At 44.6% G+C, this 14,680-nt stretch overlaps 1 protein-coding gene across 2 annotated transcripts in view; it reads right to left on the bottom strand.

The window, feature by feature from the left end:
- LOC134358203 (carbohydrate sulfotransferase 3) overlaps positions 1-10,626 on the bottom strand; it is a 92,819-nt gene extending 82,193 nt beyond the window's left edge. For both annotated transcript variants that reach the window (XM_063070199.1, XM_063070200.1), the window contains exon 1: positions 10,458-10,626. The gene's annotated coding sequence lies outside the window, so the exon portion shown is untranslated. The remainder of the gene's footprint in view (positions 1-10,457) is intronic.
- Positions 10,627-14,680: the final 4,054 nt, after the last annotated feature.

Genomic DNA, 14,680 nt, shown 5'->3' with positions numbered 1-14,680 from the left:
CTTTGAAGTGTTCAGTGGGATACTTCACATCTATCAAAGATGGGCCCTTGGTTTAATTTCTTATGGCAAGACATCCCTATCCTCACACCCGTCCCATTACCCCTGGAGTCAACAATGAAATGCTTTCACCCTGTTGGAAAGTCCCATTCTGTGATATCATCCCATGATCCATGTGAATGCTCAGTCTATCTTGTCACTAGCACCCCAACCCCTTTCATATTACACTCGTGCTTCCATACGACACAAAAGTAGGCCATTTGGCCCATACAGCTCCTACTGGCTCTCTGACCAGTACCATAAATTTCCCACATTTCTCTGTAATTTGTCTGTCCATACGTGCCCATCAACTTTCCGAATCCAAATTCTCTGATCTACACTAGACGTAGCTTACAGTGGCCAGTTAAACAACTAGCACCTCGTTGGGATGTGGGAAGAAACTGGAGCAGCGAAAGGAAACCCACACTATCACAGGGAGAAAGTGCAAATTCCACACAGGCAGCACCAGGTGTCGGGACTGAACCTGAATCACTGCAGTTATGAGGCAACAATACTACCCAAGGGGCTGCTATGCTTCCTTCTCTCTGGGCTCTGATATTTTTACTGCTTCCTGACATCGAGCTGCATGAGAAGAACTTTCTTGTGACCACACCACAAGGATATGAGAGGACAGTCTGTGGTCTCCACCATTCCTATCCATTGACTCATTCAGCCTTGTTTGGGACACTGTAACCAAACTGGGATCTAAGCCACAGGGCCTCTGGCAGCCCCCTCCCCAACACTTCCTATTTTTGTTTTAAAAGCACAATAAACACAGACTACATGGAATTTTATCACTACATTTTGAGAAATTCTCCATCCCTGTTTGGATATTGCCCACCTTCTCCAACCTTGCCTTTGACCTCACTCTAGGTCCCAGAACTTCAACAGATATCAGAATCAGGTTTATTATCATCGTCTTATATAAGATGAAGTTTGTTGTTTAGTGGTAGCAGTACAGTGCAGAGAAATAAAATTACCTTCTCCTGACTTCTCCTTCCTGAAGTCTGGTTCATTCCTTGGTCCTACTAATGTTGAGTGTGCGGTTGTTGTTGTGACACCACTCAACCATCTTGCTCCTGTAAGCCTCCCTATCACCATCTGAGAGCATTCACACCCACTCACCCCAGTCAACACTGAGCCAAGCCTTGATTTATGATCCACATCACAAATCCCATTCACATCCATCTCTGTGTATCATTGGTCGCTGCTCCCCTCAACTACTCCACTCCTGAAACCTCTGTGCCCACCACTGCTCATACGAGCATGTACATTTTTCAGAAACACTATGTTGAGATGTCTTGTACCCGTTGATCCTAATGCTCTTCAAATTTTCCATCACCCGCCTCTCTACACTCACCGAGCTACAGTACCTCCACCCCTGAACATTTGCTCCTGGCATTTAATATAAAAACTGGGATGTCATGTTACAGCTGTACAAGACGTTGGTATAGTTCTGGATGCCACTCTGTAGGAAAGGTGTGATTAAACTAGACAGAGTGCAGAAATTATTCATAATGATGTTTCCAGAACTGGAGGGCTTAAGTAATGATTTTATAAAATCATGGAGGTAGGTAGGTACGATAGATTGTTGCAGTTATTTTCCCAGGGTAGGGGAGTCTGAAACTAGAGGGCATGGAATTAAGGGGAAAGATTTCAAAGGGACATGAGGGGCAGGTTTTTCAGAGGGGGTTATAACAAACTACCAGAGGGAGTGGTAAAGGTGGGTACTATTGTCAGGTTTAAGACATATGGAGAGCTACACGTGAAGGAAAAGTTTAAAGAGGTGTAAGCCAAACATAGTCAAATAAGATTAGCTGAGGAAGATATATTGGTCAGCATGGAGATGTTGGGATAAAGGGGCCTCTTTCCACTGGGCTGTACAGGGGCTGTACCACACTAGGACAACTAATCAATGACACTTTAGCATTCTCATTCTTGCTTTCCGGTCTATAGGCATCTCCCTATATCCCCTACACCTCCACCCCACACATGCACTCAAACACTCCACATTATTCTGTCACTCTTCTGGCTCAGGCTATAAGGCATTTATTCTCCGTGGTTTCTTGACTCCTGCACATTCAAGAACCTAATCATTCCACCTTCTGGTTGCCAAGCTCTGGAATTCCCTTCCTAAACCCTTCTATTAACTTGATCAAATTTTTGGTCATTTTTCATAACTGCACCTTCTGTAGCACAGATTCAAAGTTTGTTTGATAATATCCTCCGAGGTGAAACAGGACACCTTGCACCATTAAAGTCTCTGCAAGACTGCAAGTTATTGACACACCCATTGTTGATTTAAAAACTTAGCCAGCATTCCAGCAACTATGTGTAGACTGCACTCTGCAGGATAACAGCATTACTTTAAATAAAGTCGTGGTCTGCAACTGGACCTGTTGGATAAAGGGTCCATTAAGCACACCACTCTCCTCTCTCCTGAAAATCCAATGGGAATATGAGGCTATGAGGATAGATCTGTACTGAGCCACTGTGCAAAGATGAAAAGGCTGTTTGCTACAGGCAAGAGAAGCTCTGTGCTCACCCTGCAGGGACCTTAGCATTGAAAATGTAATATTGCCCAGTACAGCAAACACCATCAACCCTGGGAGATCATCTTCAAGATGAGCTGTACTGAATGCAACTGCCAAGCAATTGTGGTTAACCCAGATCCACTCCCTACTGAAACCAAGTCAGACCTGTCAGCACACTGCCTGTAGTATTTGGTTAGTTTTTTTCTCTGCCTCCTGAATGTCCAGTAAGAGAAACAATTTTCTCTGTCTCTTTCCCTGCACTGATCACTTTCACTAAACACCGAATCCCGCTGACACAAATGAAGAAGGACCAAATCTACGCAGCGGTGAATTTGGTGCCAAGGATGTCAATACGAGCCACGCATCTGCTCTGAAGCAACAGTGGTGAAGGATCTGTCCCACATGTCACGAATGAGGCTGAGGAACCAACAGCAAAAATGAATAGGCACAGACATCCAGCACACTAATTGATCTAGTTGTTTCCCACCAGAAGAATTAGGATAAATATTCAGTCCAACCCAGCTGATTTGACTCCCTATGTTATTGAGTCTGCCGCTCTGACTGGAGCCTACTCTGCCTACTACCCTGTTAATACAATACAGTTTATCAAACCTCCTTGGCAATTGAGACAGGATTTAATAAGCATAAATCACTCATTCGCAAAGTCTTGTTGCCTACCCTGGTAACACAACCTGCATCATACAATTTACCAATAAGCATATTCCCACTCATTATATTATCAATCAGTGAGCTAACTGCAATGAAGCAGATTCATTTGGGCATGGTTCAGACCATTCGGCCTGTCTAATTCACATTGATCTTCACAGAGACTGTATGAATATGCATTTCCTGGATGTACCATGTTCCATCTTGGATGCCTTCTTAAATCATTTTTGCACCAACACCAATGGCAGTCTTTCATTTAAGTGGACCACACTCATGGGTTATGGTAGCATAAAGGCTGAGTCTTGGGACCAGCAGCTAGTGCTCTGGACAATTGATCCAGAAGCAGGAATTCAAATCCCACCTCAGTGGCGGGAAATTTACATACATGCAGCTAAATAAATCTGGATTTTGTAAAATAGCTGATTTTTGGTAATAATAACCACATTTGATTTTGTTAAAACCTATGTGGTTCACTGAAATCCTTTGGTGAAGGAAATTTATCAGCCTTACCCAGTCTGACCTGCAAGCGACTCAAAGCCCACCAACGCGTCTGCCTCCGAAGTTCAATGGCAACTAAGGACAGGCAACAAATGTCAACAACTTCAGTGAAATAAACGTGAATAAAACTTCTACATAATTGACTTTGAGCTCATAATAAATTATAACTTATTACTATCAAAATGTTATGTATCAAAATAAAAAAAAATTCCTTCTCAACAAAAGAACCAACCAGTTCCCCTCCACCGCCACCCTCCCCCGTATGGTAGAACCAGTCCTCACCCTCACCAATTTTTCCTTCGGCTCCTCCCACTTTCTCCTGATTCAACAGGTAGCCTTGGGCACACACATAGGTCCCAACTATGCCTGCAACTACACTGGCTACGTAGAACAGTCCATGTTCCAGGCCTTCCCCGGTAATGTTTCGCAATTCTTCCTCCAATACATTGGCGACTGCATTTGTGCTGCTTCACATACCCATGCTGAGCTCAATAATTTCATCAACTTTGTCCTAACTTCCACCCTGCCCTTAAATTCACTTAATCCATTCCTGACACCTCCCTCCACTTTCTTGATCTCTCTGTCTCTATCTCTGGAGACAAATTGTCGACTGACATCTTTTCTAAACCTGCCAATCCCCATGGTTATCTTGCCTACACCTCTTCCACCCTGTCTCCTTTAAAAATGCTATTCTCTTTTCTCAGTTCCTTCATCTCCAGCACAACTCTTCCCAGGATATGGCTTTCCTTTCCAGGACATCAGAGATGTCCTCCTTCAATGAATGCATTTCCCTTCCTCCACCACTGATGCTGCCCTCACCCACATCTCTCCATTTCCCGAACATCCATGCTCACTCCAGCTTCCAGCCGCCTCAACTGTAATAGAATTCCTCTTGTCCTCACCTACCCATCCATAAGCCTCTGCAACATCCACCTTCTCCAAAGGGATCCTACCACCAAGCATATCTTTACCTTTCCCTCTCTCTCTGCTATCCACAGAAATCGCTCCCTCTGTGATTCCCTTGTTTATTCATCTCACCACACTAATCACTCTCCTGGCAAAGTGTTACACTCACCCATTCACCTCCTCCCTCACCTCCATTCAGAGCTACAAACAGTCCTTCCAGGTGAGACAACATTTCACCTGTAAAACTGCGAGAGTCGTCTATTGTGTCCGGTGATCCTAATGCAGCCTCCTCTGCGCTGGTGAGCCCTGTGGTAAACTGGGAGACCACTTCGTCAAGCAACTCAGCTCCATTTGCCGAAAGGGGAACTTCGCCATGGCCAAACATTTTAACTCTGCTTCCTATTCCCATTCCGAAATGTGCCATGATAAGGCCACCCTCAGGGTAGAGCAGCAACATCTTATATTCTGCCTGGGTAGCCTCCAAACTGATGGCATGTCTATCAATTTCTCCATTCAGTTAAAAAAAAATCCCCTTCCTCTTCTTCTGTTCCCTTCTCTGGCCTCTTACCTCTTCTCGCCTGCCTATCACCTCCCCCTAAGTCTCCTCCTCCTTCCCTTTCTCCAATGGTCCACTTTCCTCTTCTCTCCGATTCCTTCTTCTCCAACTTTTTACCTTTCCTACCCACCTGGCTTCATCTATCACCTTCTAGCTCGTTCTCCTTCCCCTCCCCCAATCTTTTTATTCTAGTATCTTCCCCGGTCCTTTCCAGTTCTGAAGAAAAGTGACTGGTTATTCATTTCTATAGATGCTGCCTGGCTTGCTGAGTTGTGTGTGTTACTATCAAAATGAACCAGTTGTGGAAGATTGGCAATTGGCTCATCCAATGTTGCCCAATGGATGACAGTATCAGGAATTCACTCCCAATAACTGACTTATTCAAAATACTGAGAGTAACTGATCGTCAATCAAGAATCATGGAATAAAGGATGGATTAATGAAATAAAGGGACAAATTAATGATAGTGTAGCAGCCTTAGAAGACACGAAAGGTACAGAAGGTGACCAAGAATATAATCGTTTATCCTTATTGATGGGTTGCTTTTTGGGAACACATACAATCCAATAAATTAATGAAAACAGGGACTGGGAATCGGTTAACATCCTTCCAATAGCAATCACTCAAGCAAGTCCTACATTTCTGAAGGCAATGCACCCCAGTCAAGAGGCTGCAGTTCACCAAATATGAGTTTCGTCATGCAATTTTAGATTGTAGAATCTGATAGAGTCAGTTTTGTCCAACAGTATATATTAATACTTCACCATTTTCAAGTCAATATGTAAACATTAGAAGTAAACTAAAACTGCAAGACAATAATGGAAAGACAGTCACTGAGCCATTAACATCAAACAAATCTCAGGAATGATTTTGCAGGCTGTTTCCTCTTGTCCCTCTGATCATGAGATTTTGGGCTTGTCATCTTAGTGCTGATTTGTGAAGCCAAACAATGCAGATTGGTCTCGCATACTGACCAAACCAACAGTGTCCTCAGCTCCGACTCAGCCTTTTGTCTCTGAGTTAGAAGATTATGGGCTTGAATGTAAATCCTGTCACCTGTGCAGCACTCTAGAAGGCATCAAACAATGCCCAAACTAATCTCTCAGGGGGATACAGAATATTCTGAAAGTGTTTGGCAGCTCCTCTGTGTCCTGGAAATATTCCTCTGCTGTCAGCATTACCGAACAAAAAAACACATAATCTGATCAATATGACATCCCTGCTTATTAACCTTGCTGTATGCAAACAGGCTGTGAGATGTGGCTATGAAATGAAACACTGAGATTGAAAGAATTGTACAAACTACAAGTTCTTCCTTTCCCATGATACTTTACAAGGATAAAAAAGGTGCAGAGTTATGGTGACACTTCTCTAATGAAGACGCTCTCAGGAAGTGAGCAAAAGGACTAAAACAAAAGCCACAGCTTACACTCATAAACTGCTGTGGTATTTGGGATTCTTGAAACAACTTGCCATTTCCGCTGAAAACTGTGGTGCCCATCTACAAACGAAACTGAATGGAAAGTTGCACATAATCCACAACCTGAACTGACAACTCTGCTGGTCTAGGCGGGCATGACGGTCATCTGTTCATCCTGTGGTGAAACACCAACTGCTGTTGGAAGGTCTGTATTTCTGTCTATATTTCTGCAGTCCCAGTGAAGTAGCCAGCATAATCAAATATCCCCACCTACCCTAATCATTTTCCTTGTCCAACTCCCAACAGACAGAAGATACAAAAGCATGAAAGCACGTACCAACCAGTTCAAGGACTATTTCTATACCGCTGTTATAGACTACTGATTAGTTCCCTAGTGCAATAAGATGGACTCTTAACCTCACTATCTAGTTCATTATAATCCTGCCATTTACTGTTCACCTGCACTGTATATTCTCTGTAGTTGTTACACTTCCTTCTGCATTCTGTAATTGTTTGGCCTTGTACTACCTCCATGCACTGTGCAATGAATGCAAGACAAGCCTTTCACTGTACCTTGGTACATGTGATCGTAATAAATCAAAAACAATTCCAATTGCAAGGCTATCCCAATGGTGACAATACCCTCTAGACTGCTCAAAATTCACTGGGCTTCCAGTGCACAGTATCTATGACTGACTGCTGCTGGATGCCACCTTCCTGGTCTAGAAGTATGTGTCAAGGGATCTGCTAATATTGTTGACACCAAGGTTCCAAAGGGAAAGGGCAGTTTACGGCCTTCTTGTCATTGCACATTGAAGGGGGTTTAAAACACCAAATCTGTCAGACTCATTGTGCTAGGACTAGAAAGACCTAGGTAGAGTGGATGCAGAGAGGATGTTTCCTATAGTGGGGAGAGGAACTATATCCATTTTCGAAATACCCTCCCCAAGAACCAGAGGGCACAGCCTCATAACAAAGGGGCATCCATTTAGAACAGAGATGAAGAAAAATTCTTTAGCCAGAAGACAGTGAGTCTGTGAAATTCGTTGCCACAGATGGCAGGAAGGTACAAGGTATAAAAGTATGAGCTAATAGAAGAGTGACAATTCCAGTCAATAAAGGGAGCCTACAGTGTCCTTTTCAGTGCTGGCTAGGTAACAGAATCTTTGTGCACGTCCTTTCTATTGGCACCACCACACACTGCCCTCTAAGCATCTCCCTTTCATTGAGACATGGTACAACTGTTGGCATTGAAATCACAGTTGATTTCAACAATGTCAGAAAAATCTGTGTTTCCTCTGATCTAATACCAGTCCTGTGTTCAGGATCACACAGATCCAGCAGTATGCTTTTCTTTCTGTTCTGTTGTCTTTCATCCCCCTCAACTCAGACCTCCTCCAGACAGATTAATTAACAAACCTTCACCACCTTCCCTAAACTGGAAGTACCACCATACCAGTCATTCAATCTCTTGTTCTGCGCCCAATCATTGTTTTGTCTTCCTGCCCATTCTCCTGGTCTTACAATCTAAAATCATACATGTTTCTGGCTTTAGCCCCAGTTCATATAAAAGGCCACCTCCCCAAAATTAACTTGGTTTCTCTCTCCACAGATGCTGCTTGGCCTGCTGAGCAGTATTTGTTTTTTTAATACATCAGACCAGTATCTGCCGTCGTTTTTCCCCCCTGTGCAATGTATAGAGGAATGTTTCTGTGAGGAGAGGCCAAAGCTTGGGGCCTCTGGTTCATGGCGGCATGGCAGCGTACTGGTTAGCACAACGCTTCACAGTACAGCTGACCCGGGTTCAATTCCCGCCGCTAAGGAGTTTGTATGTTCTCCCCGTGACCATGCCGGTTTCCTCCATCAGTAAAATTGTCTCCTAATTAGCGCAGGATTAAATCGGGGAGTGGGGGGGCGGGTTACTGGGCGGTGCGGCGCAAAGGGCCTGTCCGCGCTGCAATTCCAATAAATAAATATGCAGGAGGTGGTGCAAATGGGATGAAGGCAAAGGTTTAATCTGCTTTATTTACAAGTAAAATATTTTGCGATTAAAAACACTTGGTTTCTTCCCATGCTATCAGATTTCTAAACAAGTCACAATTTTCACACACCGTTCCAGGTGGTGTTGCCATAATCTTTACCTCACTCAGTTTTCCATTATTGTCACTTTAACACTTCTTGTTATACACTTCAAACTGCTTAACAGTCACAACAATGCGTTATTCTGTGCTCTTCGCTGTATCATTACCGTTTACTCTGTGAGCGAAAGGAAATTTCATTGCAACCCAGGTAAATAAACTTACCTGAATCGGTATGATACTGAACATCTCACACGAAAGATCAACCAATAGCGTAACATTTCTCCACTACACCCCTGTCAGCAACATACATTCAAGTATCATTTACCATGTAAAGCCCCACAAGCTGATCAACAGTAAACGAGCCCCAAGTTGGAATGGCCCTGAGCCCAGTGGAGGTTTGAATGGATTTCCGGAACCTGTGCAGTACCGGACTCCGAGCACTCCCACTGGGCATGGCTCGGCCAAAATTCGTTAACTCACCTCTGATCGCCACAAGCCGCGATTCAGATCCCATTCCTCCCGAGACAGAGTCAGGAATCCAGCCAAAAGTTCCCTCCTCGTGGTAAACTTTTTTTCCCCACAAGATTCGAATATGCAACAGAGCGAGCGCGCGGTAAATTGCAAGACGTTAATCTTAAATTGGTTTTACTTAAGTTTCGTCTTATTTCGGTGTATTGCCGGGAGTCTCTGACTCATTCACCGGAGATTGATATGATCATTAAATACAAATACTGGTAAAAGTCCAGGAATTTCATGTGACATAAACAGGATTTGACAACAATTCTCACAATCCGGTCTGACCGTAAAAGAAGTAAATCAGAAAATGAGCCACGATTTCTAACATTTGATGAACTATCTTTAAAACTCTACTGGGTACCCGAGACGATATACAGCTCAGTCCGCTTACTGAGACATACAGACGGCCAAATGAACTGAGAACCTTCTCTGAACAGATTCAGACCTGGAATGGGGTTTCAGGGAAAACTGACTCAGTGCGGAACCAAGCGTTAAAAAAAAACTGGACAACCAGACGGTTTCTGGTCTGTTAAACAGTCCATAAAACAGAGTCCAACGCAGCCCATGCGCTTTACATTTGGAAACCGTTGCTGGTGTAAATCAACTTAGATCAAACGAATCTGGCCTCTACACGGAAATCCATCCAGTGCAAAAAGCAAGTGATCTTTAAAAAAGCGGCATTTCAGAACATCTCCTCCACCTTTAACCAATGTCCCACAAAGAGCGAGGTACCATGCACTGGGTCTGAATGGTTTCTTAAAGATGCAGAAAATAATATGAAGTGTTCCAATGTGATTAATTGGACCGACCCAGCCCATCCCCCTTGCAATAAAAGCATCCCTTTGAAAGCTTCTAACTTTTTTTTACAAACTTCCACCCACCACCACCAACTTCTTCCCCCCCCCCAACCCCCACGCTCTGGAAACGCCAGCTCTGCCAGCTAGTTTCTCATTGAAGTGCCAACGAGTTTTTTAAAAAAACACTGAGAAATCTGCATACTACATTGTGGAAAAAAATGTCTTTACAATAAAGAATGGAACCATAAAGAACGAAGCAGAGTTGCGAACAACTTTGGCTTTGCAGCGAAAAAAAGACGGTTGCCGCGCCGTGTATTTTCTGGAGCCGGGTGGAGAGTGTGGGACAAGGCGGGTATCGATCCGGAGCCACCGTCTTTGCAGTGCAAACACGGTGCTCCCCAGAACCGATCTCTGTGTATGGTAAATACACAGAATTTAAAAGCGTACCTTGGAAGTGTGAAGGCGGACGGAACTGGCTTCACATCACCAGGCTAACCCTCGTCGCTGATGAAGGCTTTGGACAGCCTTCTTTTCCGCAGGCATCGTGGCGACTGGGAGCAGTCCCGGACGAGGAGGTCCACAGTGGGACGGAACGTGCCGACTCACTCGCTGCCCCTCAACAAGTAATGAATGAAACTCGTTCTGGCCTCACTTCCAGTGGCGCTGCATTAAATACGGCGGGCGGTCGCTTGGTCCAACCCCTCTCGGGCAATCTGGGACGAGACAGTTGGAAGCATCCTGGAGTTGGAGGGGAGCCCCGCCTCCGGCCAGCCACATCATCCAGAAACGGCTGCAAAGCAGTGAAAACCATCCCGGGCACCTCAGACCAAAAGGTCCCGATCTTCTCCAGCTAAGTGGGTGGGAGCTCGCTTCCCTGCCCTGCCGTCTGCAGCCGCTAACACACTGGAGGCGCAGAGACAGAAACTCTCATCAGCACTTCTTCAAAACCCGGGAACGTGCCTTGAGAAAGCATAGCTTTACGGGCACAGACACGACGGGCCAAGTGGTCTTGATCAGATTAATATTTTATTGTAGTTTAGTTTATTAAGGTCGCATGATGTAACGGTATACGTGGGAATAATTCTGTGTACAGAGTATTAAAAATAACAACCAAATACAACGTTAATAGAGATAGGTACAATCAATGTGATAGTAAGAAATACAGCTACCGTATAAATACAATACCTAGTGCATAAGTGGTTTCCAGCCACACCGGGGTAGCTGAGCTGATTCAGCATTTGGCTGTTTCCTCTCTGAGATCAAATTCGCCCTGACAGTGGGCTGTGGTACAACAAAGGCCCCATCCTTCAGAAGTGTTGAAAACACACCCATGTTCTCCCAGCTGATTGCATTCTACCCTCCCGAAGAACAGAGAACCTGAAATGTCAACTTCCCAATTCCCTCCACAGACGCTGACCTACTGAGTTCCTCCAACATTCCCAGTCCTGGTAAAGGGTCTTGGCCTGACACACCAACTGTCCATTTCCCTCCACAGATGCTGCCTGACCTACTGAGTTCCTCCAACATTGTGTGTGTTGATGCATATCCCAGTATCTGCAGTCTCTTGCATCTTCATCTCTGGGAATTTATCCTTAGGGATGGCTGTCATACCTATCCCCACAACCAACACAGTTTAATAGATTACTTTATCACACAGCTGGTTGTGGCCATTTGCTATGCATAGATGCATTATCACATTAAGTATACATCCTGGGTGCCTCTGACAGGAAAACATTGGGGTGTCCTCAGGTACAAAGGACATTTCCCCTGGACTTGTTTTATTTGCCTCATTTTTTTTTTTTGCAGTGTCCAGTGATTCCTGTTCCACTAGTATGGGCAATCTCTGGTGCATTTAATGTTCTCATTATTGAGATCTGGATGTCAGAGCCAAGACCAGCACTTATTGCCCATCCCTAATTGAGAATGTTTTGGTGAGCCTCCTTCTTGAACCCCAGCAGTCCTTCTAGTGAAGGTGTAGAGCTGTTTGGAAGAGTGTTTGCAGAATTTAGGCCCAGAGAGTGTGAAGGACTGATTATATATTTCCTGGTGTCGCCCCCACCCCCCCCCCCGGCCTGCCTCAGGATCGCTCAGCTTGCTGTCATCTAGGGAAACAGCCCTCGGCCCTGCCAAACTGGGTAATTAGTTTGTGAGGATGCTGTGTGATGTACCCCACCCTGCCCAAATAACAGACCATATACCAGATAAGATTAAATGAATTACAGTTTATAGATGTTACTGGAACTATATAATTAATAGAGATAAAATATGAAAAGAAAATAAAAGGCGCTACACTTATCAAAGTTCAATCTTTTCATGCACAAACAGTTGGAGCTCGGGACCCTCCTTCTTCACTCTGCGATCCTGTCGAACCACCTTGACCTGCCGCCCGGGACCAACAACGGTGGTCAACCAGACGCTTCACACGAGTCCGTCTCCGTCTCCTCTTCTTGCCGAACACCCTGGACCTCGGACTCGTGATCGGGGTCCAACCCCATTCGCCGACTCACAGCACCTTGTCCATCCTCCCTCTCTCTCTCGCGCCTTCTGCCCAAAAACCTGCGCATCACAATAACTTGCAGACACACAGAAAGAATAACATCTATCCCAATTGGTTCGTTCATCCTCTTATCAGTAACATAATCCAAACAACTGCTAGCAGGACAACTTTCTCAGCAGTTAACATAACAAAGAAGCCATTTTAATTAGCCTATGCAGTAACATAAAAGAAGAAACCCCTTACACTAGTCACACTGGTGTGCAACTTGGAGGGGATCCTGTTGTGTATGATATTGCCATGCACTTGTTGCCCTTGCCCCTTCTCAGTGGTAATAGTTGTGGTTGGCAGGTACTGTTGGTGTATCTGGAGTGCATTTCATTGATATTAAGTACATAGTAAGGGAGTGGATATTTAAGTTGATTTGTCCCAGATGCTGCTGAGCTTCCTGAGTTGTTGACATTGCATTCATCCAGGCAAGTAGAGAATGTTCCATTGTGCTCCTGAAAGGCTGCTTCAATGCTGTATTACTCTATAACTCTATTCATTGTCCCTTCTATATGTGGAAGAGATGTCAAGTTTCAGGTGAGTCACTGGTCACAGGATACCATGATCTACTCTTGGACTCACAGTATTTATTATGGTCCAACTAAGTTTCAGGTCAACCATGATTCTCAAGGATATTGATTGTAGGATACGAGTAAGGAAAAGGCGATGCCATGGAATGTCAATGATATAGCAAACAGAATTACACATTGTAATATTCTGACCTTAGGATGGAAGAAAGACCATTACTGAAACAACAGGAGAGGTTTGGTAGGTCCTAGTCGCAGACATTACTGTTCGAGTTCCTTATCATAGTCTCTAGGATATGGTACTAAGGAACTGTAGTAGTAATGTCCTGGGGCTCATTTGGTGCTAAGGAACTCTAGTAGTAATGTCCTGGGGCTCATGTGATTGGCTAGTAGTAACATCCTGGGGCTCATGTGATTGGCTAGTAGTAATGCCCTGGGGCTCATGTGATTGGCTAGTAGTAACATCCTGGGGCTCATGTGATTGGCTAGTAGTAACATCCTGGGGCTCATGTGATTGGCTAGTAGTAATGTCCTGGGGCTCATGTGATTGGCTAGTAGTAATGTCCTGGGGCTCATGTGATTGGCTAGTAGTAATGTCCTGGGGCTCATGTGATTGGCTAGTAGTAATGTCCTGGGGCTCATGTGATTGGCCTTCAACAACCTTAGCCACCTTTGTTTATAGGAGTTATGACTAAAACTATAAGAGCTTTTTCTTTGATATTTATTTATTTCAATTTTACCTGGACTCCTTGGTACTACATTTAGTTGAGTGCAATTGGAAGTATCATGGTAGCTTTGCACTCACGGATTTGGTATAATTTCTCAGTTACTCTCAGATATTTGGACGCAGTGGACCCTGCAATGAAGACAAGTTGTTCGGTCATTCCCCAGTCTGATTGCAGTACAGGCACCTCATTGTCTGTAACAGTAGTCATTGATTATTAGCCCATTTAATTCATTGTCTGCATCTTCAAGGATAATGGTAGACTTGAACTTTCCCCTCCCTCCCATGCACAGGCCATGACCTCACCACCAGACTCCTCTTCCTCACATTTGGACTTCTTCCCCCGCCCCCCCAACACCTTGATGCATAACTCCTCCAGAAAGCCTCTTCCCTAACCCTCTCTCCCACACTCAGTCTCTGACACCCCTCCTAACATCTTCCTTGCTCCTACCACAAAAACATATACTGTCCCTTAACCCCACCTCTTCACCTCTTTCCTCGCATCCTGTACCCAACCCCACCTACAACTCACAACTTCTTCCTTACTTCCACTTCACTGCCATTGTAGTGTGCCATCATCTTTGGCCAGTTCCACCTTTGAGGTCTTGGTTGGATCGTTCTTTGTCTGGACCTCTCTGCCATGGGTGACCAACCAGGAGCTAAGCTCCAGTCAGCATCACTCTCAGGAGCTCAGTAGCTCTTCACCACAACAAGGTGACGATCCTCAGAGAAGATGGATGCTTCTTTCAAGCAGAGACTAACAGAGTCCTGTTACACTTTGCAAGAAATTATTTTTTGAGACCAAGAAGAATATATAACAGTACAGAACAGGAACAGGCCCTCTGGCCTTTGGTCCACAATGTATGTGCCAACCGTG

Source organism: Mobula hypostoma, chromosome 18 (assembly GCF_963921235.1).
Source record: "Mobula hypostoma chromosome 18, sMobHyp1.1, whole genome shotgun sequence".
Classification (NCBI taxonomy): domain Eukaryota; kingdom Metazoa; phylum Chordata; class Chondrichthyes; order Myliobatiformes; family Myliobatidae; genus Mobula; species Mobula hypostoma.
The sequence above is the reverse complement of the archived record's forward strand: the minus strand, read 5'-3'. Positions and strand labels throughout refer to the sequence as shown.